Source organism: Lepus europaeus, chromosome 6 (genome assembly GCF_033115175.1).
Source record: "Lepus europaeus isolate LE1 chromosome 6, mLepTim1.pri, whole genome shotgun sequence".
Lineage (NCBI taxonomy): Eukaryota > Metazoa > Chordata > Mammalia > Lagomorpha > Leporidae > Lepus > Lepus europaeus.
Window position 1 is genome coordinate 38842163 of NC_084832.1, and position 24894 is coordinate 38867056.

The window sequence follows — 24894 nt, forward strand, 5'->3', positions numbered from 1 at the left end:
GCCATCCCGTTTTGTCCCCTGAGCAGACGCAGGCCCCTTGCAGGGCTAGCCACGGGCCGCGGGGCGCACGGGCAGCGCGCCGCCTTTGTTGTCATCCACGGCGCACACCGGGCCGAGGAGCGCCCGGGGGCCGCCAGTGCCACGCAGATGGGGAGCCCAGCTTTCCCTGGCGGGAGTTGGTGCCTTCGCTCTCATTTCCTGTTTCTCGGCCTCTCTTCCCACCCCACTTCGTGCCACAGCACCGCCAGTCTCTCTCCTCGCACAAACTTCCCCTCCTCGGCCGCTTTCCCACGCAGGGCGGGCTCCGAGCCACGGCGCAGGAGTGTCCTGTCGCGCCCGGGGCGCACGCGACCCCCGGCCTGCAAGGAGCGCCCCCCACCACCGCGCCCGCCGCTTCCGCCTCCGCCGGCCTCCGGCGCGGCGCTGACCCCGCGCCCCGCGCCCCGCCGCGGGAACGGCCCGGCCCCCCGGCCGCCGCCTCCCTCGCTCGCCCCAGAATCCCGCGGATGCCCTCGCCGGGCGGGAGGGGTGGCCGGGGAAGGCGCCCAGGACCGGGCTCCGAGGCGTGCGTTCCTCGGGGCGCGCTTCGGGGGTGTCTGGCGTCGCGTTCCCTCGGCCCCCCCCCCCGAGGGGGCCCCCGTGGGGGTCCGCGGCTCCCGCTGCCTCGCGGCCGCTCCACCGAACCCGCCTGCTTCCCTGAGTCACCGGCGCGGGCGGGCGCCCCTTCCCCGGGCTGCGAAGCGAGACACGCGTCTGCGCCTCGCCCGCATCCATTCCCGCCAAGGGGACGCGCGGGAGGGCGCACGCCCCCGCCTCCCCCGCACCGTGCGCGGCTCCAGACCCCAAACAATGCTTCCCGCGCCCCACCCACTCGCGCGCCCAGGGCTGGGCCGCCCCTGCCGGGACCCCATTGTTGCCCGGCGCCGGCCGTGCCCTGCGCCCCGGGGGCGGTCCCCGCGAGCGGCGCCCGGGCCGGCTCCGCCCACACCTTTCCAACTTAGCCGGCGGGCGAGGCGCGGGGCGCTGGGGCGCGGGGCCCCTCCCGGCGCGCCCCACCGGGCTGGGGGCGGGGGGGGGCCGAGAGCTCCGCACTCCGGGGTTCGTCCCGAAAAGTCGTCTCCCGAGGCTGCCTAGCGCGCGCTCACACAAAAGAGGGGACTTTGTCGCGGTTCAGCGCCGCGTCCGGGGGCCGGCGAGTTGCGCCCGGGGCTTTCTCCCGCCCCCCGCCCCCCGCCGCCTCGGCCATGCGTGGGCTCCGTGGGGGCGCCGCGGCCAGGCGGTGCAGGTGGACGGGCAGCGCGGCCCCAGGCCCGGCGGGGGCGGGGCTGGGCGGGGCGGGGCGGTGGCTCCGCGGACCCCACCCCCCAGCCGGCGGCCCGGGCGGCGCGGAGAGGGCTGGGCGGTGGGTGTTGCCTTCTACCTCTGCGAGCGGGGAGGGGTTCGTTTCCCACAGGGGATTTCAGCCAGCACACTCAGAGCCCGCCTCCTAATCCTCGGGCGGAGCGGCTCGGGGGCCCCATTTTATGGCAATAAAGCGACTTAGCGCCTGCTGAGCGAGCCCCTCCCCGCCGCCGCCCCCGCCCTCGGCCCCACCCCGGGGCTCGCCCGCAGCGGCGGGGCTTTGTTTCTGGGGGAGAAGACCCGGAGCTCTTTTGTTTGGGGGTCTGGCGTCTTCACCCCCCCCACCCCGCCACCACCCCTCCCCACAGCCGCCCACCCCGCGCCCCCCACTGCCCGACCTCGCGCCAGCCACCCCACCTTCCGCGCCTCTCCGGTTTCCTGGGCGGAGGAGCGGCGGCCCGCACCCCCCTCGGCGGGGCCCCGGGGTAATTCGATGCGGGCCTGGCCGGGCTCCCCACGCTAGAGCGGGGCTCGCGGCGCGGCTGCCTCCACCCACCGGCCCACCCTCCACGGAGCCATCATGTGATCCGGGTAAGTCATTTGCAAGTACAACAGTTCCCCGGGTTGCCCCCCATTCATTTCCTGAGAACTGCAGAGAGCAGCTGAGAGGCTCTGCTTGTGCGTGTGCGTGTGACGCCGCGTGTGCGGGAGTGAGTGTGCGCGCGCGTGTGAGCGAGAGAAAGGGAGAGACAGGGGCACTCTGTGTGAGGGAAAGAAAACAATTTCTCCTGCTCTGCAGCTTCTGTTCAGGTCTGTGCCGATTCCGTTTCTTATCAAAATAAACAACCCCCTCCTTTTTTTTTTTTTTTCCGTTCCATCCCAATTCAGAGCGTATTCTCTCACCATGTTTTATTTTCCTTCTGTCATCTGTGCAAGTTAAATCCTTTTGGGGGGGTCTGTGTTCTCTGGAACCGGGCAAGTGTGGGGAAGCGGGAGGGGGCCGGGGAAAGGGCGATGCTTTTGCAAAGCAAGTAGCGCCGGTCGGATTCGTGGAGAAGAAAGGAGGTTTCTTCCTTCCCCGAGATTTTTTTTTTTTTTTTAACAACTTATCAAGCAACGTGAATTAAGCCAGTGTTTTTCTACCCCTAGTGGGATTGTTGTTGGTTGCAGTGTTGGCCTGACAGTTGCCAAGGATGAGAGAGAGAGAGAACCCAGGGGCTGAAATGGGGGTGGCGGCGGGGGGCGGTGCTCACGGAAGTAGCCGGCCCCCGGGAGTGCGGTGGGTTCCCGGGGCCGGGTGAGCTGCGTGCGCGCTGGCCGGAGTGGAGGGGAAGGGGTTAAGGCGGGGATGACACGGCTGGCATCCCCGAGTGGTCCTGGTGCTACATTCATTATTGTCTCCGGTCGTAACGAGGTGGAACTGTCACTTGCTGCGGTGCCTGGTCCGCGGACGTGGCCAGGGGCTGGCCCCGTGGCCGTTCTTTTTCGGCGACGGAGGACCTGGCCGGAGTTGGCGAGGGGCAACTTTGCACGTCCACCCGGGCCGCGAAGCCCGCGGCGCTGGCCTGGGAGCCGCTTCTCGCCTTCGGAAGCGCGCTCCGAGGGCTCGGACTGGACCCCGGCGACGCTGGTCGCCGTGCGTGCTCGGTGTTCCCCTCCGGGGAGAATCAGCCCTGCTTTTGTTGGGGGGTGGAGAACCGCCTGCTGCAACTTTCAAAACTTTTATCTTTGGCGAAAAAGGGTGGGGTGCACTCAACAGTTTTGTTCCGTAGCGCAGCCGTGGCAGACGCTTGGAAAAAGTACCAATTCCTTTGTTATATGCCCTGCAGCTTCCCAGCCCCCTTCGCCCTGCGCTGCGAGTTTTGCATACTTTAATAGTAATAGCCTTAATTCAGCTGATAAAAGCTGACTGTGTTGAGTTAAGGAGTATTAGGACCACGGAATGTGTAATCTGGATAAACAGTTTGTGCGGTTAATATCGTCAGCTCTCTCGTTTAACTGTACAGATGGCTTAAGTGTCGTTCTACACGGCTTGTTTTAAATCATTGCACCGGCTAATAGAATTCTCGGGCGAGCACACGGAGATGTTTTATTTTAAATCAGCGTTACTATCCTCGCGGCTTCCCTGGAACACCGGCGAGGCGAGGAGCAGCTCTATTTACATTTAGTGCATGTGCATCTACTTGCTTCGGTAGACATCTGCCAATCAAACACACGTCATTCTGCGACTCCGCCGAGACGCCTCCGTGCCCTTTTCCTAGTGGAGGATAGAGTTGTTTAGCTAAGTAAATGCTGCGAAATGGATTTGGTGGCTTTTAGCAAGCAGCAGCTTGTGGTGGGAATAGGAGTGGTCACTTGGAAGGGAGGGTGTAGACCGTCTTCAAACAAACGGTTTTAGAGTTGGCATTTAATTAAAACAGTGGTAGTCTCCCTTCCCCCCCTCCCCCTACCTAAAGGGGGAGGGGGGGAAGCCTGGTTGTGCTGTTCACAGACCTCATTCACATGTTGTTTACATTTTTTTTTTTTAACCACGTAGAAATTGGTTACCTTAAAGGCTACGCTTTTAGGCTAAAAAATTCTGAACTGTAGGATCTTAGTAGAAATAGAATGTCGAAGGGCAAACGTTTCAATGGCCTGAGTAATATCTCTATCGCTGAAGTAGCCTGGTCAGTGCTGATATTAGATTTAATAAATTAATATAGTTCCTTTGAGTCAGGGAGAGAGCACATTTGAGCCTACAAGAATTGGCAGAAATGTGTAATGTGTTTGGGAGAGACTCTCGTTCCACCAACTTAGAACCATTCTGAAATTCTCTGCTAAAATCTGCAATGTTTTCACATAAGATTTTCATAATTCATGAACTAAAACAATGTAGCCAACATAGCCACATCAGGTTAAACAAAACATTCTGGAGGGTTGCTGTTCACTTTTGAAGTCCTGCAGTTATATCTCTTACTTAGTAATGCATGTTTAAGAGAAACTTGAATCAGCCAAACTTTATCATGGAATGCTGTTTATTACTATTTATTGAATGAAAATTTTCATGTGAATGAGCTGTTAATACACATTTTTTTCACCCTCACAAAGTTTCTTTTCAAGAAGCAAAAGTCATTTGGTAGGAAATGGTCCTGGTGCAGCGTTTGAGACCTTGACCTTAGCAACTCTTGGCTGGTGGTTGTTTACTACCGCTGCAGCCTGTGTGTGTGCCGAAAGGGAAGGGACTGGGGGCACGCGTGCACTCCCTCTGCCCAGGCCAACGCGGGAACAAATCAGGATGCTGGATGGCCGTGCTGAACAGCATGCGTCGGCCTGCATTATCAGTGGTGTTCTGGTCATGGAGAAAATAACGTGTTTCTCTCAGGGATTTCTCTGGGCCTCCTGCAAAGGGAACCGTGGGTTGTAACAGGCTCAGGGTGAGTTCTTAGATGTTTTATCACCCAGCGGGCAGTAGTTATCAGCTTAATGAAATAATTTTATCTTAAATAAAGGTGTGTCTCATCTCAGCAGAGACATAGGTGCTCAGGCCTCTAGGCCTGTACTAAGGGTATTTTGGATTCAAAATGTTGGTTAATCAAGAGTTTTGAGTAACCGTACCCACCGAAGTGCTACTGTTTTAGCTGAAAATGTAAAAGTCCCAGGTACTTTCTCCCTAGTACAAAATGGAAAGCGTGGAGTTTTGTGTTTGTGCAAATTAAAAAAAAAAAAAATACTGGGTAATCACTTGGAATTGGAGTGTCAGATAGTTTATTTTCTCTATGTTGTGAGAGAAACAATTTTCATAAAGGCTCAAGTTTGTAAATCTAGCTGTAGGTAGTTGGTCTATGAGTTCAGAATTGTAGAAAACTAATAATGGCACAAATTCATTTGAAACAGTTATTCTGGTTTTTGTTCAGTAAGTTTACAAACTGTGCTTGCAAATGGACTAGAAAGATCTTTAGTAAGAACTAAAATTTCCTACTTTAATTCCGAATCGATACCATTGTTACCTTTTTTTGTTTAGAAAACAACTTTCATTTTTGTAAAGTAATTCCTGAAATAGGTTGCCTTGCTTATCTGTCATTTTGAGGATACTGTATGATAATGGACTGGAAATAGCTGCTTTTTGCTCAGTGTTGGTTTATTTTAATTAAAACTCTATATTTTCAGCCTGCAAGTTTTACCTGGCTTTCAGTTCCCAGTGTGTACAAAGTGTAAGGGTAGAAATATTAACATTCAATCACTGGCAACACCCTGTAACCACAGCCTTAACTCATCTACCGCAGAGACTCCTCCCAGAGGCAAATGCAGGCAAACAGATGGGCCCTGCCCTGCACGCAGGAGGTCAGCAGCCTCAGGGCGCTGTCAGACCTGCTTGGTCTCTGGCCCAGCCAGAGAGCTGTCTGACCAGCCAGCCCGCCAGAATTCATTTTCTGGGCCTGGCAGGGCCACACCCCATCTGATGTCAGCTCTTGAGTTCTTGTGGTGGAGAACACATGCTGTGAGTTAAATGGCTACTTTCTCCGAATACTCTCAGTAATTAGGTTACAAAAGGATTTTTTTCAGTGTGGGGTGTTTATAGTCCTAAAGCAGCTACTTGAGGAGTCATATTGCTCCAGGAAAATTTGTTTTGGTCTGGCAGTAGATTACAGGATATTCATCCCAGAAATTCTTCTCTGCTGTGGTCCTTTTTTCTTTTCTTTTTTTTAAATTTCCCAGGTGAAAGTCATACTTTTGTTGATAATCTCATGGCCTGCGTTTTTGGATATTTATCAGTGTGATCATTGGATTGGTCCACGCAGTTTCGTTGTCTAGGTATACAGGGAGGAGCAGAAAGTCGTTGCTGCCTGGGAGGAGAGAGAGGAAGAAAATCAGAGAGCTGTGGGGTAGTTTTCCCACTTCCATCAAAGAAAGCTAACGTGGTTACTCCCTGCCGCCCTTGGCAGTCATGGATTGGGTCCCAGATGTGATATTTGCCTTGCTTTTTCGTATAAATAGCTTATGCAATAAGTTTGATAGTATGTGTATGGATATACATACGTGAATATATATATATGTAAGAGAATTTACATTTATATTCATAGTCTGCCTCTATGTTGCAAAATACCCACTTATACACCACGCACATTGGTGAGCAGTCATTGCAGTGAAAAGCTCCCCACACACATAAAATAAAGTGGGAACACTCAGTCTGTTGGTTATTTTTTCCCCCAAAATAGTGTGTTTAGTAATATAGTTCTGATTTTGCGCTTAACAAGCTAACAGTAACAACCCACAAAAGCAGCCCTACCACAAAGAAAACCAATCTAGAAGGCAACGAAGATGAGTGATTCTAATAAATGAAATGAACTAACTGGAAAGAAAACCTTGATTCATTTCCTAGCTGGGTGTCCTCTGAGGTGATGCGGGCAGCAATCAGAGCTAATTTCAGTGGCAGAAGGATCGCAGTTTAAGTCTGGCTCTCACTTGCTTACTCTGGATGACCTTGGCCAGATTTCTCAACTGTCGTGAGGGTTAAATGAGGTCATGTTGGGGTAAAAGTCACTTTGTAAAAGTATGAAGTACTAGTGCAGCAACTGATTTGACAAGAAAAGCAATCTTGCCCTTCCTCCGTCTCATCTCCCTCCCCCAACAATTTCCCTCCCAAAAGGGATGAACTTTTCAGCTTCTCCAAGTGAGCCTATAAATTACACTTATGGAGAAGGAATTTCCGCGTGTGGGTAGCAAACTTCTGGCAGTCAAAGGTCATGAATTCCATTCCTGTCTCACCAGAGATTTGCTCTATGACCTTGAAAAGTCACTCTTTCTCCTATGTAGCTAGGATAAAAGTTACTATTAACATTTACATAATGCGAGTTAAGTATCTTAGCTTTCCAGAAGAGATGAAACATAAAAATACAGTTCACATGGTCATTGACAGAAAGCTGAAAATAAAGCTCAGCAGTGGTTACATGGAGGTGGAAAACCTGCGGTCTGCTTCTTCAACAAGTCCACTTATGTTTCTGTCAGCTGATCATTAAAAACTTCCCGCCCCCTCATAGCATCATTAAACTTGTGATTTATTCTAGAACTGAGAATTCAAGTGCAGATCTCCAGTTAAGCCAAGATTCTGCTGATAAAGCTACGGCTGATACACACACACACAAATATATTTATATATATACTTATATGTTTATATAGTGTGTAAAACATTTACCTATAATCACATTTTTCCACTGTGTACATTTCATCACATAGATTTGAGAAAATTAAGAACAATATTAATTGACATGATTTCTCCCTGACTACATATTCTCCAGTTAAAAGCTAAAACACTTTCCCCACTTCTGCCTAGACATTATTTTCTGGGGAGAGCAAAGAAACAGACTTAAACTAAGTCATAAATATGACTCCTTCTGTGTCCCGAATGCGTTTTGCCTGACTCCCCTCCCGTTCATGTTACAGCTATCCCCGTAACATCAATATCGCTATCTGTGGGACTCTTCACTTGTGTCATCCCTTCCTTTAAGAACACGCTGGGGCTCCGACTCTGTTCTCTGTACAGTAGCCCGTGTTACTCTGCTGTTAGTTGCTTGTTGAGTTGCCTCTCCCCCTCCCACCCCCCCATCATAAGTCCTTGGAGCACAGGAAACGAATCTTTTTTTAAAAAATTTTTTATTTATTTTATTTTATTTATTGGACAGGCAGAGTGGATAGTGAGAGAGAGAGAGACAGAGAGAAAGGTCTTCCTTTTTGCCGTTGGTTCACCCTCCAATGGCCGAGCGGCCGGCACGTCGCGCTGATCCGAAGCCAGGAGCCAGGTGCTTCTCCTGGTCTCCCATGCGGGTGCAGGGCCCAAGGACTTGGGCCATCCTCCACTGCCTTCCCGGGCCATAGCAGAGAGCTGGCCTGGAAGAGGGCAACCGGGACAGAATCCAGCGCCCTGACCGGGACTAGAACCCGGTGTGCCGGCGCCGCAAGGCGGAGGATTAGCCTGGTAAGCCACGGCGCCGGCCAATGAATCTTCTTCATTCTTACTTTGCTGGTATCTGACACAGTGACTGATATATTCTTTTATTTATTTATTTATTTATTTTTGACAGGCAGAATAGAGTGGATAGTGAGAGAGAGAGAGAGAGAGAGAGAGACAGAGAGAAAGGTCTTCCTTTGCCATTGGTTCACCCTCCAATGGCCGCCGCGGCCGGCGCACCGCGCTGATCCGATGGCAGGAGCCAGGTGCTTCTCCTGGTCTCCCATGGGGTGCAGGGCCCAAGGACTTGGGCCATCCTCCACTGCACTCTCTGGCCACAGCAGAGAGCTGGCCTGGAAGAGGGGCAACCGGGACAGAATCCGGCGCCCGGACCAGGACTAGAACCCGGTGTGCCGGCGCCGCAAGGCGGAGGATTAGCCTAGTGAGCCGCGGCGCCGGCCAGTGACTGATATATTCTAAGTGTTATAGTACTTACTCAAAGAACAAATTGAGAAATAGTCACTGTGCAACCCATATTACTGTTCTTTCATACTTAAATGCCACTGTCATGGTCTTTTCCTACCCAGGTCTTCCAATTCTAGATAAATATGTTTAATTCCATCAGTCATTCCTCAATTCACTGCCTGTTTCCAGAAGACTTTTTCTTCTTCTTTCAAAAAAGATGCCTGGTGGTTAGTGGAGTCAAACAGTGCTGCATTTGAAACATCAAACTACCCAGTTGTTAGCTGTCTCAGTGGGTAAGGGCGTTTCAGTTTCCCCATTGGTAAATAAAAATAAGAGCAAATCATGTCAACTGCAGAATGTGTTTGAAGACTAAAATGTGGGTATAGAGTATCTAGTATAGAACTTTAAACATGTGTAGGCTTCAAAAAGTTTGTGGAATTAAAAAATAAAAATAAAAACTGTTATTTTTCCAGTATAAGTTCCCTCAGGTTGAAGATGCCTTTGTATGCAATGATACAAGTCATTTAGTCCATCCCTGTAGATCTGACAGCACTGGGGAGTTCATCATGTCAATATTGCCTTTTATTCTATTTTTTGGTACATTAAAGAAAAATGAGTTTCCTTTAAATATTTTCCTTTCTTTTTCAAAAGTGCAGTAAACAGAAAAGTCAAAAGAATCCATATCAAGAATGTAGGGTAGATGCCTGATCAATCACTTCCAACAGAAACTCTGGAAATATATTACCCTCATTTGATGAGAGAAAAGCAGGAGCATTGTGGTGGCAGAGAAGGAGTTGCTGGCGAAAGTGTGCTTGGGTGTTTTTCTGCTAAAGCTTAGGCTAACTTTCTCAAAACACACGAATGTTATCATTGTTGGCCCTCTAGGAATTCAACAAGCTGAACTCCTTCTGCATCCCAAAACCTGGCTGAGAAGCCTTTTTTGCTCGACTGGTCTGCTTTTGCTCTGACAGATCACGTCTACTACTTGGTAGCCATTGCTCTGGTTGTGCATTGTTTGTGGGATTATGCTGGTGAATCCCTGTTTCCTCTCCTGTTAAGAGTCTTTTGAAGAAATGCTTTGGATCTCACTCCATTGAAAAGCTCTGCAGTTGTCTGCAGCTGGTTTGTCGACAAGTTTTGGTGCCCTGGAATAAAAAGTTTGCCACACTTTCATTTTTTGTTCAGAATTATGTAATCTGAACCAGTTGAGATGTTTATGGTCTTGGCTGTTGTATCTGTCCTTGTCCTCCAGTCCTCTTCAGCGAGGGCACAAACAAGAGTAAATTTTTCTCGCAATTCTGTGTGGGTGGCCTGCTTGCAGGCCTCATCCTCAGCATTGTCTGTTTCCTTGCAGTGAGAGTTAGACATATCTTAACTGCTGTTTTCTTCTGGGCATTGTCTCCCTTTTTGTAAAGCATCAGTGGTTTCACTATTCTCCTACCCAAGTTTCCCCATTAATTTTTTTTAAGATTTTATTATTATTATTTTTTATTTATTTGAGAGGTAGAGTTACAGACAGAGGGAAAGACAGAGAGAGGTCTTCCATTTGTTGGTTCACTCTCCAAATGGCACGACGCCGGTGCTGCGCCGATCCGAAGCCAGGAGCTTCTTCCCAGCCTCCCACGTGGGTGCAGGGGCCCAAGTATTTGGGCCATCTTCTACTGCTTTGCCAGGCCACAGCAGAGAGCTGGATTGGAATAGGAGCAACCGGGACTAGAACTGGCGCCTGTTTGGGATACTGGCACTGCAGCCAGAGGATTAGCCTCCAGTACCACAGTGTCAGCCTCCCCATTGATATAATGTTTGTTCTTGCTTCAGTTTTGGCTGAATTCATGTTGCTCTGATTTTTTTTTTTTTTTTAAGATTTATTCATTTATTTGAAATACAGAGTTACACAAAGCAGGAGAGACAGAGAGAGGCCTTCCATGCGCTGGTTCACTCCCCAGATGGCCGCAGTGGCTGGAGTTGTGCCGATCCGAAGCCAGGAGCCAGGAGCTTCTTCTGGGTCCTCCATATGGGTGCAGGGGCCCAAGCACTTGGGCCATCTTCTACTGCTTTCCCAGGCCAGAGCAGGGAGCTGGATCAGAAGTGGAACAGCCGGGACTCAAACTGGCATCCGTATGGGGTGATGGGCAGCTTTACCCACTATGCCACAGTGCCGTCCCCTGATATGTTCTCTTTTAAAATGGATCTCTTACTTTTCTTAGGGCTTCAAAGTGGATTCTGTTCGTAAGTTTTAGAGCAAGTTAGTACAGGTTTATTTTGATGAAACATTTTTTGACCTCTGTTGTGTCTATTTTTCAGAATATGCACTTTCTTTGAACTTTTGAAAACCCTTCCTTCAGGGCTGGCCCTAAGGCTCACTGGGTTGGTCCTCCGCCTGCGGTACTGGCATCCCATATGGGCACCGGGTTCTAGTCCCAGTTGCTCCTCTTCCAGTCCAGCTCTCTGCTGTGGCCCGGGAAGGCAGTGGAGGATGGCCCAAGTGCTTGGACCCCTGCACCCACGTGGGAGACCAGGAGGTGGTATCTGGCTCCTGGCTTTGGGTCGGCATAGCTCTGGCCGTTGCGGCCATTTGGGGAGTGAACCAACGGAAGGAAGACCTTTCTCTGTATCTCTCTTTCTCACTGCCTAATTCTATCTGTCAAATTAAAAAAAAAAAAATGGGGGGAGAACCCTTCCTTCATATTTAATGCTTGATAAATATTAGTCTGCTCCAGTAAATTGATGCCTCTTTTCTTTTTTTAAGATTTATTTATTTGTCAGAGTTAGAGGGACATAGACAGAGACAGAGAGAGATGTCTTCTATCCACTGGTTCACTCCCCAAATGGTCGCAACGGCTGTAGCTGAGCTGATGCGAAGCCAGGAGACAGGGGCTTCTTCTGGATCTCCCACATGGGTGCAGGGATCCAAGGGTCCAAAGACTTGGGTCATCCTCCGCTGCTTTCTCAAGAGTATTAGGACTGTATGGGAAGTAGGGCAGCTGGGACTCGAACTGGTTCCCATGTGGGATACTGGCAGTGAAGGTTGGGGCTTTAACCTGCTGTGCCACAGTGTTGGCCCCTATTGATGCCTCTTTTAAAAGCAGCCATTCAGAAAGTATGTTATTAACAAAATAAAATACTCTTAATTGTGTAGCTACTGTAATACAGAAGTTAGATAGTAGACTTTTTTTTTTTGACAGGCAGAGTGGTTAGTGAGAGAGAGAGACAGAGAGAAAGGTCTTCCTTTTTGCCGTTGGTTCACCCTCCAGTGGCCGCTGTGGCTGGTGCATCTCGCTGATCCGAAGCCAGGAGCCAGGTGCTTCTCCTGGTCTCCCATGCAGGTGCAGGGCCCAAGCACTTGGGCCATCCTCCACTGCCTTCCCGGGCCATAGCAGAGAGCTGGCCTGGAAGAGGGGCAACCGGGATAGAGTCCGGCGCCCCAACCGGGACTAGAACCTGGTGTGCCAGCACCGCAAGGAGGAGGATTAGCCTGTTAAGCCACGGCGCCGGCCCTAGTTAGTAGACTTTTAATGTGTTAACTTATTTATTTCAGTTATGTATGGTTGACTTTCAGATAAGTGCCTTTTACACACTGAGTTTTTTTATTTTTATTTTTTTTGACAGGCAGAGTTAGACAGTGAGAGAGAGAGACAGAGAGAAAGGTCTTCCTTCCGTTGGTTCACTCCCCAAATGGCTACCACACCCGGAACTATGCCAATCCGAAGCCAGGAGCCAGGTGCTTCCTCCTGGTCTCCCATGTGGGTGCAGGGGCCCAAGCACTTGGGCCATCCTCCACTGCCTTCCCGGGCCACAGCAGAGAGCTGGACTGGAAGAGGAGCAACCGGGATAGAATCCGTCGCCCCAACCAGGACTAGAACCCAGGGTACCAGCGCTGCAGGTGGAGGATTAGCCTAGTGAGCATCTAGGCTGGCTTACACACTGAGTTTTGACTTAAGAATATCTTAGTTGTATGATATTGCCAAGTAATAATCCCTTTCCCTGTGACTTTGCCGCTGTTAGCAATACTTTCAAAAAGTATTTGGAAGTTTTATAGCTTTTTACCTTTCTTATTTTAACTAAATGAATAGAAAAAAGGAGGAAATTAAACTGCTGCTTCCAGTTATGAGGATTAGAGACAATTATCTTGATGTTCAATTGAGACAGTAGTCATTAGGGGGGCCGGTGCTGTGGCATAGTGAGTAAAGCTGCCGCCTGCAATGCCGGCATGTCATGTGAGTACTGGTTCGGGTACTGGCTGCTCCACTTCCCATCTAGGTTCCTGATATGGTCTGGGAAAGCAGCAGCAGATGACCCAAGTCCTTGTGCCCTTGCACCGTGTGGGAGACCCTGAAGGATCTCCTGGCTTCGGATCAGCCCATCTCTGGCCCTTGTAGCCATCTGGGGAGTGAACCATCGGATGGAAGACCTCTCTCTCTCTCTCTCTGTCTCTCTCTCTGCCTCTGCTTCTCTGTAACTCTGCCTTTCAAATAAATAAGTCTATTAAAAAAAAAGTCATTAGGTATGTTGAAAGTACTGAATCCTTATTGGAAGTGCTTAATGAAATAAGGCCGAATTATGAAAAATAATGAAATTACAGACTATACAAAATTCTATACAAGCGGTTTTAAAGATAACTTAATAAATTTTATTTAATTTCAGACTTTTTCCTGTGGAAACTGAGTCTCCTTGTCCCTTGACTTTTTTTTTTTTTAAAGATTTATTTATTTATTTGAAAGGCAGCGTTAGAGGCAGAGACAGAGAGAGGTCTTCCATTCACTGGTTCACTCCCCAAATGGCCGCAGTGGCCAGAGATAGGCCGATCCGAAGCCAGTAGCATCTTCTTGGACCCCCGTGCTGGTGCAGCGGCACTGCAGGCGGTAACTTTATCACAACACTGGCCCTGTCCCTTGACTTCTACATATTTATGTTTTGTACAAGTTTTCATGAGTCTGTTATATACAAAGTTGTGGGATTTCTTCCTCCATTTTTTCAAATATTAATGTTTGTGTCACCTATTGTATATGTTTATATCAGACCATGCAGTATGAATCAAACGTATCATATAACATCTTGTATAGTTCATGTAAACCATGATTTATATTTTATAGATGTTGACACTGATGCTCCAAGTTAAGTGATACAATAATGGTCAATGGCCTATTAGCTTTAAAACTGAAATCTGAGCACTGGGAAGCCTCAGCTTTTCCCTTGTGTTCCCTTGTTCTCTTTCGTTACTCTTACCTTCCTCCAACATTAAGTATGATAATCTAGAATTAGTCTAATGGTATAGTAGAGCAAAAATGGAATTATGATTTAGAAGCTGAATTATTTGTTGATTATATTGACGTATTTACAAGAATACATGTCCTGCAGTGTGTACTTCAATATAGAAGCTGACTCTGTTTGCTGAAAAATACACTAAAACAAATGATGACGCTTAATGTGAAACATTGCTTTAGAAGGAAATGTGGGATGCTCCATGACAGTGGTGATGGTAGACAAATAATTTCTGGTTAATATCTCTTCTGCTATGGGATAAAGCTGCTAGTAGAGGCATAATAAAAAATAATAAAAAGATAGATATTAAAATGTTACCCTTATCCAATTGGCCTGTGATTGTTTAGCTCCTTTGTGTGTATGGAATCATGTGAAAGTGAATAGGACACTAATGTTAATAAGCTGAAAATCAAGAAGGTGAGGAAGACCTGTATTGAAAATAGTAATACCAAGTAACTTGTGAGGAGTGGGCCAAGAGCTGAAGTTGCTTAAGCAGAGTACATGGGGGAAAAATTGTTTCCACCAGGGGATTGGCGATATCAGGGTTTTAGTAGATATGTGAACAAACTTTTATGGAAAAGAAGAACCTGCAAATGGATGAATGCAAATTAAAACTGTATTTTGCTAGCTGTGGTAATTTCCTATCTACTTTTACTGTTATCTTTTAGAGCTGGTAGCATGAAGGTGTTTCAACAAACTTACATGCTTTGCCGTATCTCCAGAAAATTTCCTTTTCCAAAAACAGATCTCAGGATGGACTTGGTTAGTAAGGCATACGATGTTTCAGTGAATTTAGAGAACGCTTATACAGGTCATAAGAGCAAAACAAATAATAATGACAGATTGATAAAACTAAAAAAGTACTTTATGTGAAGCTGTCCAGTGAAGTTCTTTTTTATTGAATGGAGTTGATATATACTATATTTTATATATTAGGAATTTTAGCTTTAGCCCAAAATTATTAAATATATGAATAACAGTTTTAAGTGCAATTGAAGGAGAAACTTGAAAAATGGATACATTTTACAGAAGTTCAAAGTCAGTAACAATATCAGAGGTATTATTTGAAGGGGGTATTTAGAAAGAAACCTTAAAGCAGGTGGTTATTTCATGAGCAACATCTTTTGGAATGTACATGACCCTTCTGCTTTCCCTATAAATATGAGAACACGAAAACTTTAGCAAACACAAAGTATTTCCTCTGGAGTGATAATATAACAAGAAAGAAATGAACCCTTAATGACTATAAAAGCACTAGTGGAATTCTTACTTTGTTTTCGGCGCTCTGTTGAGTGTGGTGGGATTTACTAAGGCCAAGCTGAAGCAGTTACCTTGTATTTTATTTGTAAATAACTGAGTAATAAATGTGGTTTTGGATACTTGAGAACTAAGAAGCTAAGGGAAAAAAGGGCTTAGTGCTTGGTAGTTTACAGAGTATTTTTAGTTTCCTCCTGGTGGTCTTATAAGGTGAACTGGGCACGTTTTACGCAATTTATTGATGAGGCTATAAAAGTCAAGAAAGGCAAAATAACTACAAAGTGACAAAGTTAGAATTAGAACACTGATGGAAAATACCAGTAGATCTTTTTCCATTTCAGCCTCCTGCTGTTTTCCTAACTTAAATGTAGTCTCAGTAAACTAGAATTTTCAAAGTCAACATTGCACAATAGTGATATCTCATTCTATTATCTAACACATATAAGATATTCTGTGAACACTGCAAGTTTTCTACCAAAGTGCACTTCAAAAAGGAATTTACAAATTCCTATGTAGCAGTCCAGAGGGATCAAACAAATCTAATCTGGAAGAGATTGGTCACTTAGAGACATTCATACTCTTGGAAGATGAGAGAGATGGTCCATCACTAGGTACCATGGTTTGGTCCAGCTGCTGAGAATACAAAGGTAAGTAAACACAAGCTTTGTGCCCAAGTATAGGCAGTGTAAGGCAGAGGCAATGTAGTCAAGCCCAGATGAGGGACCAAACTAGTGTATTCTGGTTTAGTTTATTTTCTTATTTAGACCTTTAATGTGCCTTTAAAAAAAACACCCTAGATATTTTTAGATTTATGATTTAGTCTCTTTGAAGTACTTTTAATCTTATCAGGAAGAACTTTTCCATTTAAGCAAGCTCTTTTGTAAGTTTGTTTTCTTTCAAAAACTGCTTTGCATGTTGATTGTGTATTAAATCCGTATGATACATTTAAAGGCATTAGCTCATTTAATATTTTCAGACAGCTCACAGATAGTTATCCATGGTATTTAAATATGGATTTATTTTCATTTCTGTGAGTCTTGTATTTTTCAAAGGAACACAAGACTTATGGTCAATCAACGTTTGTTTTGCAGAAACTCACCAACATGAGTAGTGTTACAAATACACCTTTTTGTACATGTTGGAGACTTTAAAATTCATTTTTTAGGGTGGATATTGCAGTGCAGTGGATTAAGTGGTCTCTTGGGATGCCTGCATTCCGTACCAGAGTGTGTCAGAGTGAGTGGATTCCAGTCAAGTCTTTGCCTCTGCTTCCCATACAGCTTCCTACTAATGTTCCCTGTGGGAGGCAGCAGATGATGGATCAAGTGCTTGCCCTCTCTCCCCCCGCATCTCTCCTCCTTCCTCTCTAGTTTCTTTTAAAAAATCTTTTTCCAAAGATACCTTTTCATTAACGAATACAAACTTGATGCATTTCCTAAGTACAACTTTAGGAATATAGTGATTCTTCGCACCTACCTGCCCTCCTACCCCTTTGCTACCTCCTTCTCCTATTTCCAGTTTCTTAATGTGGAGGATTAGAATGCAGCTTTGAGACCTTTACTCTCTAAAATCATCGTTCAGTATGAAATATTTTCTGATTTCCATTGTGGTTTCTTCTTTGGCCCTGGATTATTTAGAATTATGTAATTTTTAAATAAATATTTTGGGATTTTGCTGATGCCTTCTGGTATTGATTTCTAATTGAATTCTTTGGTTGTTAGGAAACATGCTTTGAATGACAGTAATCCTTTACAAGTTTGAGGTTTGCATCATGGCACAGAATATGGTCTGTTACCTATACAGTTGCAGACAGTGTATCCTGCCACTGCTGGGTGGAATCGTCTTTACATGTCAATTAGATCAGTTTGGTTAAAAATGTTGTTCCGGTGTTCTGTATTATTACTGCCTTTTTTCTCCTTGCTCTTTGTTCTTTCAGTTAGTGGCAGACTGAAGTGTTGAAATATACTTGGGAATTTATTTAAGTCTCTATCTGTTGCTTTGTGTATTTTGAAACTCTGTAATTAGGTTCATGTTTGTTTAGGGTTGTTGGATTTTCTTGATAAATTGACCTCTTTATCATTACATAACATTCTTCTTCTTTCTGGGTGGAAAACAAACAGTTGAATGTTACTTTTTGGATTCCAAGGTTTCCCCACTCTGCTTTTATTTGGAGTGATTTGGCCATTTACCTGTAATAAAATTTTTGTATAATCGAGTTTCTATCTGTAACTGCTATTTTGTGCTTATCTCTGCTGTTCTTTTTTCCTATTTCTCTGTTTTCTTGACTTCTTTGGATTAGTTTTCTTTTCTTTCTTTCTTTCTTTTTTTTTTTTTTAGTATTTTATCTCCAGCATTGGTTTATTAGTTAATGTTTCTTTGTTAGAAGTTTTTTATGGTTTATCCAGGCTTTTTTTTATGGTTTCTCCAGGCTTTACAATATGGATCATTAACCTCTGACATTCTATCCTCAAATAATATTTTACCACTTTCTGTATGACTTAAGAATCTTACAACAACATACTGCTCTATTTCTTTGACTGTGTATCTTCTTCATATATTTTACTTGTGTATGTTATAAACTACATGCTTCCTAGCTACTGTTTTTGCTTTAAATACTGTTAACCTTTAAAAGATTAAAATTGGAAAATGCTGTTTTATATATATTTTATTTGAAAAGTAGAGTGACAGAGATCTTCTTTCGTACCTGTTGCTTGTCTGAAAAAGTCCATTTGCCTCTCTTTCTGCAATGTTAGGTGAGTTTGAAGTCTGGGCTGACAGTTCCCCCCTTTACTTTTTTTTTTTTTTTTTTTTGACAGGCAGAGTGGATAGTGAGAGAGACAGAGAGGAAGGTCTTCCTTTTTGCCGTTGGTTCACCCTCCAATGGCCGTTGCGGACAGCGCATCTAGCTGATCCGAAGCCAGGAGCCAGGTGCTTCTCCTGGTCTCCCTTGCGGGTGCAGGGCCCAAGCACTTGGGCCATCCTCCACTGCCTTCCCGGGCCATAGCAGAGAGCTGGCCTGGAAGAGGGGCAACCGGGATAGAATCCGGCGCCCCAACCGGAACTAGAACCCGGTGTGCCAGCGCTGCAAGGAGGAGGATTAGCCTGTTAAGCCACGGCGCCGGCCAGTTCCCCCCTTTACTTTAAAGATGTTGTTCTATTACCTGATTCAGGGAATTCTGACATTCTTACTTTTGTTCTTCATCTGTGAATTTTTTTTCCCTTTGACTGCCTTCAGGACTTTAGCTTTGGTTTTTGGAAGTTCTAATGTGATGTGCTTAAGTGTGTTATTTGCAATCAAATAACATCATCTTGCTTTGCATTTTACAACTTGTTTTGACTGTAAATTACTGTCCTTCCTAATTTTCCATCCACATATCTTTCCAAATATTTCTTCTCCTTTTTTGCCCTCTCTTCTGGGTATACTTAAAAATACGTTAGACGACTTGATAACACCCCATAGGTCTTGGATCCTTCACACTTATCTCCCTGTCTAGTTTTTAGTCGGAGCCATGTCTGTTTACTTGTTCATGTGCTAACTATTCCTGCTGTGTTGAGTTTGTTGTATGTATAGTGAAAAAACTTTTCATCTTTGATATAAAGTTATTTGTCTAGAATATTCGTGTGGCTTCTTAAATTTTTCACCTCTTTGCTGAATTTCTCTGTGTATGATGTCTGCCATTTTCTCTAGATTATTTTACTTTGAAGTACTAAAGAAATTAATTTGAAAGGCAGACAAGTAGAGATGGAGACAGATTCAGAGAGAGCTTCCATCTGCTGGTTCGTTGCTCACATATCTACAGTAGTCAGGTCTGGACCAAAGCCAAGTGCCCGGAACACAATCTGGATTTCCTCTGAGGGGCCGGGGACCCAATTATTTGGACTATCACCACTGCCTCCCAGGGTTCACATTAGTAGGAAGCTGGAATAGGAAGTGGTATGAGGTCTTGAACCTAGGTACTCAGGTATAGAATGTGAGCATCCCCAGCAGGGTCACAGCCATTATGGCAAATACCCACCTATAGATTCTCTAACATTTTAATTGTAGTTATCTTCAAAGTCTATTTGGTAGTTGGAGTACATCCACTTTCTTCAGGTGTGTTTGTATTGACAGCTTTATCTTTTGACAGTGGGTGATTTTTCTTGTTCTATTTTTGTGTCTTGGAATTTTTGATTAACTGCCTGACATGTTTAAAGCCGATAGAGCATAGTGGAGACTGAAACACTTCATATGCTAAGAACTGGAGAGGCTTGCTATTCTGCAAGGTGTGTCTGTGGAAGAGGGTGGGGCAAGATGAGTTTGGTCAGTATAGGTGCTGAATTTTTGCTTTGCTGTTGGTGTTGAACATATTTACCTTGCAAGAAACTTCAAGTTCCTCCAACAATGTGTTTTTAGTTTTTGTGAGACCTAGACTGCCACAGAGGGTTTCTTCTCTGTTTTTCTCTTATACACTCAACTTCCAAATAGCCTTGACCTCCAGAGACTCAAGGTGCCTCTCTCCATTTTTGCCTCTACCCTAGCAGTAATCCAGGTGGGATTGTGTATCTGTGTGTGTGTTTCTCATATACCAGCTTCAGTCTCAAGTTGGGTTTAGGGTACGTACTTACGTCTCAGTTGAGACTTCCCAGCATTCCTGCCCCTGCTCCCTGTGATAGTTAAACTTAGCCTTAAAGGCAGAGTTCTGAGCAGGTGCATTTCCTACACCTTCATCAGTATGGCTGACCTATTTTTTTGTGCTATGCTGTATGCTGGGTCTGAGTGAGTTTCCTGCCTTATGCCTGGAGCAGTTGAGTTTCACCTGGTGTTCAGGATATGGTGGGGTATTTTGGATTTCTACCTTTCCCCGAGTGATGCTGTTGTCTGCCTAGGGAGAGGGATAGGCAGGGGTCTTCTATCTCCCAGTGACAGATCATCTTCTCTAGCAGCAGTCTACATTTGCATGAGGAGACTAACAGTATTCACTGTCTCTGTCTCTGTGGCGTTTGGCTTTGCCACATTGGATGGTGGAGCCTGGGATGAGGCCAGTATTTGCTGTGTAGGAGTGGAGCTGGTTCCAGTCTTCATGCCAGCACTTCCAAGGGAGTGGGCTGTCCTAGGTCTTCTGTTCTTTTCCCTCTTGTCTGTGCACCAGGAGGAGCCCTGTGCAAAGAGTAAGTGGTTGTGAACTGTCCTTGCATCCAAGGTTTCCTGGGGTAATAGGTAGCTTTGCTAGCCTATATTCCACCTTTAAGAATTTTTAAAATTTTAGTGGTTTTCTTGCACCTTTTTAAATTGGGAAGTGTATAATTGTGGTAGAAATACAACATAAAATTTTTCATTTTAACTGTTTTTAGTGTACAATTCAGTTTGGTATCAGCTATATTTGCATTGTTGTGCAACAGATCTCTAGAGCTTTTTCATCTTGCAAAACTTAAACTCTGTACTTATTAAACAACTCCTTAATTCCTCCCCCTTGAGACTTTATGTGCAACATTCTACTTTATATTTCTTATCTGCTTTTATGGCTGTTCCCTGTTCTTCCATTATCTTAGCCAAAGGCAGTGTCATTTTTCTTTGTGTTAGGGCCTCTTATCTCTGGACTCTATTTTTACTTGGTTGCCTCGTGACTTCAACTCTTTGGCTCAAAATAATGATTTTCAGGGCCCTCATCATGTAAGCATTTTCCTTTCTATTTGTTTATCTTAAATGTCTAAGTTGTTTTTAATACTATTAAATCTTATCTTGGGTATCCTTTTATCTACAAATTATCTTTCTAATCTCTTTTAGTTGACAGTTATGAAGAGTTGTATTGGAGAATTTGCTGGCATTGAACTATCCTTGCACTATGGAGCAAACTGCTTTTAAATTTTTTTATGCATTGGTTGCTTGATTCTATTTGCTAAATAAAACTTATATTTAGAATAGAAACATCTTTATTCACAAATGACATTGATCTGTATTTCTCTTGATGCTTTATCAGAGCTCTGTGTAAACATTTCACTTTGGTGGTTGTGTAAATGAATCAAGAAAATATTCATGTTTTTCCATAAAATGTAATAGGAACTCTCCTTCCTTAAGGACTACGTAGGGCTCAGGTGTAAACTTTTTTTATCTTTTATTTATTTTTTTAAGATTTTACTTATTTGTTTGAGAGGTAGAGTTAGAGAGGGAAAGACAGAGAGAAAGGTCTTCCATCCTCTGGTTCACTCCCCAAATGGCTGCAGCAACTGGAAATGAGCTGGTTAGAAGCCAGGAGCTTCTTTTGGATGTTTACGTGGCGCAGGGGCCTAAGCACTTGGATCGTTTTCCGCTGCTTCCCAGGCCATAAGCAGAGAGCTGGATCTGAAGAGGAGCAGCCGATACTCGAACTGGCGCCCTTATGGGGTGACGACCCTGCAGGCTGAGGCTTAGCCTACTGTGCCCCAGTGCCAGCCTCAGGTATGTACTTTTGGGTCATTCACTCCCACCCGCTGTGGTGGAGTTTAATTTCTTACATAATCTCTTCTGTGTAGTTGTCTATTAAGATTTTCAAAATTTTTTTTAGAATGTCTCTTTGATTTAGCTATTAACATTTTTTGTTTAAAGATTGTAGGTAGGATTCTCTAATACATAATTATGTTTCCAATGGAACATGTGTAACTTCTTCTGTCTAATATTGTTTAATTTTTACTGTTTCCCCCCTTAAATGTTCTACATACTGCTTTTCCATTTTAGTTTGTAAAACTGATTTTGGATTTGTTTATCATTTATATCCTGGTTTCTCATTTATGACTTTTAGCTTGTATTTTAATTGTCTACCCTCTTCTTTTTCCTTTTTTGTTCTTTAAAAAGAAACCCTTCTGTTCACCGTGAGAACATTGAAGTTAGAAATATTGTTCTGACTATGTCCTTTGCTGTATACTATATGTTCAGGGATTATGACATAATACATTTTCATTAAGAAGTGGCCATCGAAGAAGGATGTACTTTTCTCTGAAGGGAGGAGAGAACTTCTACTTTGTTTATGGCCTTGTCTAAATACTGACAGACTTTGTGGATTCAAAAGGCTTCCATATCCTAGGCAGCTCATATCAAGAGCCTCAAGTGGTCACTGACGTCATACATAAGAGTGTTAATTGTTAAGTTAACAACAGGAGTCACTGCACTAACTTCTCTTGCAGGACCTCTGTCCTCAATGAGTTGTATTATGAGAGTTAACTATAAAACTTGCTCTCAGTTTTTTTTTTGTGTGTGTGCGTGTGTATGTAAATTGTTGAAATCTTAGTATAGAGTTGGTCTTCTGTATACAAAGTTAATTGAAAATGTATCTTAATGGAGAATGGGGCTTGGAAGGGGAGAGGGAGGAGGAGATGGTGTGGATGTGTGGGTGTACGGTAGGTACTGTGGGAAGAATCTCTCTATTCCCAAAGTTGTATTTATGAAATTTGTATTCATTAAATAAAAGGTTTCTTTGGGGGAAAAAACATTTTCACTTATACATCATTATAATCTTCTTTGCAGCTATGTATGTTTCTTTGTATAAATGTTCTGTGGAAATTTGCATAAAGGTATCTGTTGAGAAAAGTGACGTTCCATTTCTTATCTATTGTACTGAATTTATTGATTTGTTTTAAATTGTTTTAATTTACATTTGGTTAATTTGATTAATGCAAAATACAGTATATTGAGTTCTACATTGATACTTTTATCATTGTCAGTAGATTTTAAAATGCACTTTTTATATTTTAAATAGTGGCAAAATATAATTAAGAAAACCTTGCTGTTGCAGCCATTTTTAGGTGAACAGTTCGGTAGTGTTAAGCATTCACTGTGCTGTGGAACAGATCTTCAGATAGGCTGTTTGTGTATCTTCAGAGAAATGTCCATTCAAGTGCTTTGCCCTTTTTCATTTTGTTGTTGTGGAGTTGCAGCCATTCTTTCTAAATCCTAGCTGTTGTTCCCTTACTATAAACATGATTTGTAGATATTTCCTCCCATTCCATGGGTTACCTTTTCACTAATTGGCAGTTTGTTTTTTTAAAGATTTACTTATTTGAAAGGCTGAGGGACAGAGAAAGGGATCTTCCATCTAATGGTTCACTCTCCAAATGGCTGCAATAGCCAGGGATGGGCCCTGCTGAAGCCAGGAGCCAGGAAAACATGGGTGGCATGGACCCAAAGACTTGGGCAGTCTTCTGCTGCCTTACCAGGCACATGAGCAGGTGGTTGGGTAGGATGTGGAGCAGCCAATACTCGAACTACTGCTCCCATATAGGATGCTGATACCACAGGTGGGCAGCTTGACCTGCTAAACCTACCCCCCCCCCCCATATCGTTTTTTGTTATAGTCCAATATCTGTTTTTCATTTGTTGTCTTGCTTTTGGAGTCATTTTAAAGAATCATCGTTAAACCTAATGTCGTAAAACTTTTTTGCTGTTTTTTGTTCTAAACATTTTATAGCTTTATCTCATCAAGATCTTTGCTAGCTCTTGCTTTGTGTATTTACCTATGTGTTACTTGTTATGTACAACTCCATGATTCATACATGTTCTTTATTAAATTGTCATTTTTTGGTATTGAATGCCTTTAAAATCAAATAAATCCCAAACTAATAAATATTACCATTCTTAGGGACTTTTTTCTTTTCTTTGAGGGTGAATTTAGATATACCTGATTTTACCATGCCTATCCTCTTTTTACTCTATCATTTACTTTTTTTTTTTTTTAATTTTGCTTGTTTACTCAAATCAGTTACAGAGAGGCAGAGAGAATGAGAGAGAGAGAGAGAGGTCAGTCTTCCATCTGCTGGTTCACTCCCCAGAGGGCTGCAATGGCTGGAGCTGCGCCAATCTGAAGCCAGGAGCCAGGAGCTTCTTCCAGGTCTCCCACATGGGTGCAGGGGCCCAAGGACTTGGGCCATCTTCTACTGCTTTCCCAGGCCACAGCAGAGAGCTGGATTGGAAGTGGAGCAGCTGGGACTCGAACCAGTGCCCATATGGGATAACAGCACTGCAGGCCTTACCTGCCACGCCATAGCGCTAGTTCCTGTCATTTACTTCTTTAAAAAAATATTTTTTGTTTAATATACAGCAATTTTTTCTTCCTCCTATCTGGATTTTTCTGTTAACTCATTTTGTCTCTGCTTTTCAGTTCATACACTTAATAATCAGTATCCCTGTGTTTTCAGTTTTCCTAGTTTGAGTTTTGCAGTTAGTCATTTCTTCTCCAGACTTGGGCTATTTTAGTGAAATTGGTATCTTGTGTTATTTCCTACTTGCCCCGTCAGTTTGAGAGATGCTGGACTCTATCAGTAATTGCTTCCTCAGCTCCATGTTTATAGCATCACTAGCTCAGATAATGCTCATGTGGGAGGAAGAAAGTGCATCACTTCCCTAAGGCGCTGCTGTTTGGGGCACAACTGTAATGTACTGCCATCTGCAGCACCCTTTGCAGTCTGCCATGCCTGCAATGGGAGTGGCCCCTGTGAGGTGGGTGCCCCTGTTCTCTTGCATGATTAAACATTTGCAAAGCTACTTTGATGCAGACTTTGTGTTTCTCTTGAAATATCTGAAAACAAAATACCGCAAGAACAATTATAGTTTTGAGGGTCTGCGTTGTGGCACAGAGGGTTAAGGTGCTGCCTGTGATGCCAGCATACCATATGGGCTCTGGTTTGAGTCTTAGCTG

At 44.6% G+C, this 24894-nt stretch overlaps 1 protein-coding gene across 4 annotated transcripts in view; it reads left to right on the forward strand.

Moving 5' to 3' along the window:
• Window positions 1-1765: 1765 nt before the first annotated feature.
• The window catches only part of KLF12 (KLF transcription factor 12), a 503891-nt gene continuing 480762 nt past the window's right edge, over window positions 1766-24894 (forward strand). For 2 of the 4 annotated variants that reach the window (XM_062194088.1, XM_062194087.1), the window contains exon 1: window positions 1768-1932. The gene's annotated coding sequence lies outside the window, so the exon portion shown is untranslated. Of the gene's footprint in view, window positions 1933-1999; window positions 2152-24894 lie in introns of those variants that run through there. The other 2 variants (XM_062194091.1, XM_062194089.1) reach the window with 2 other exon arrangements.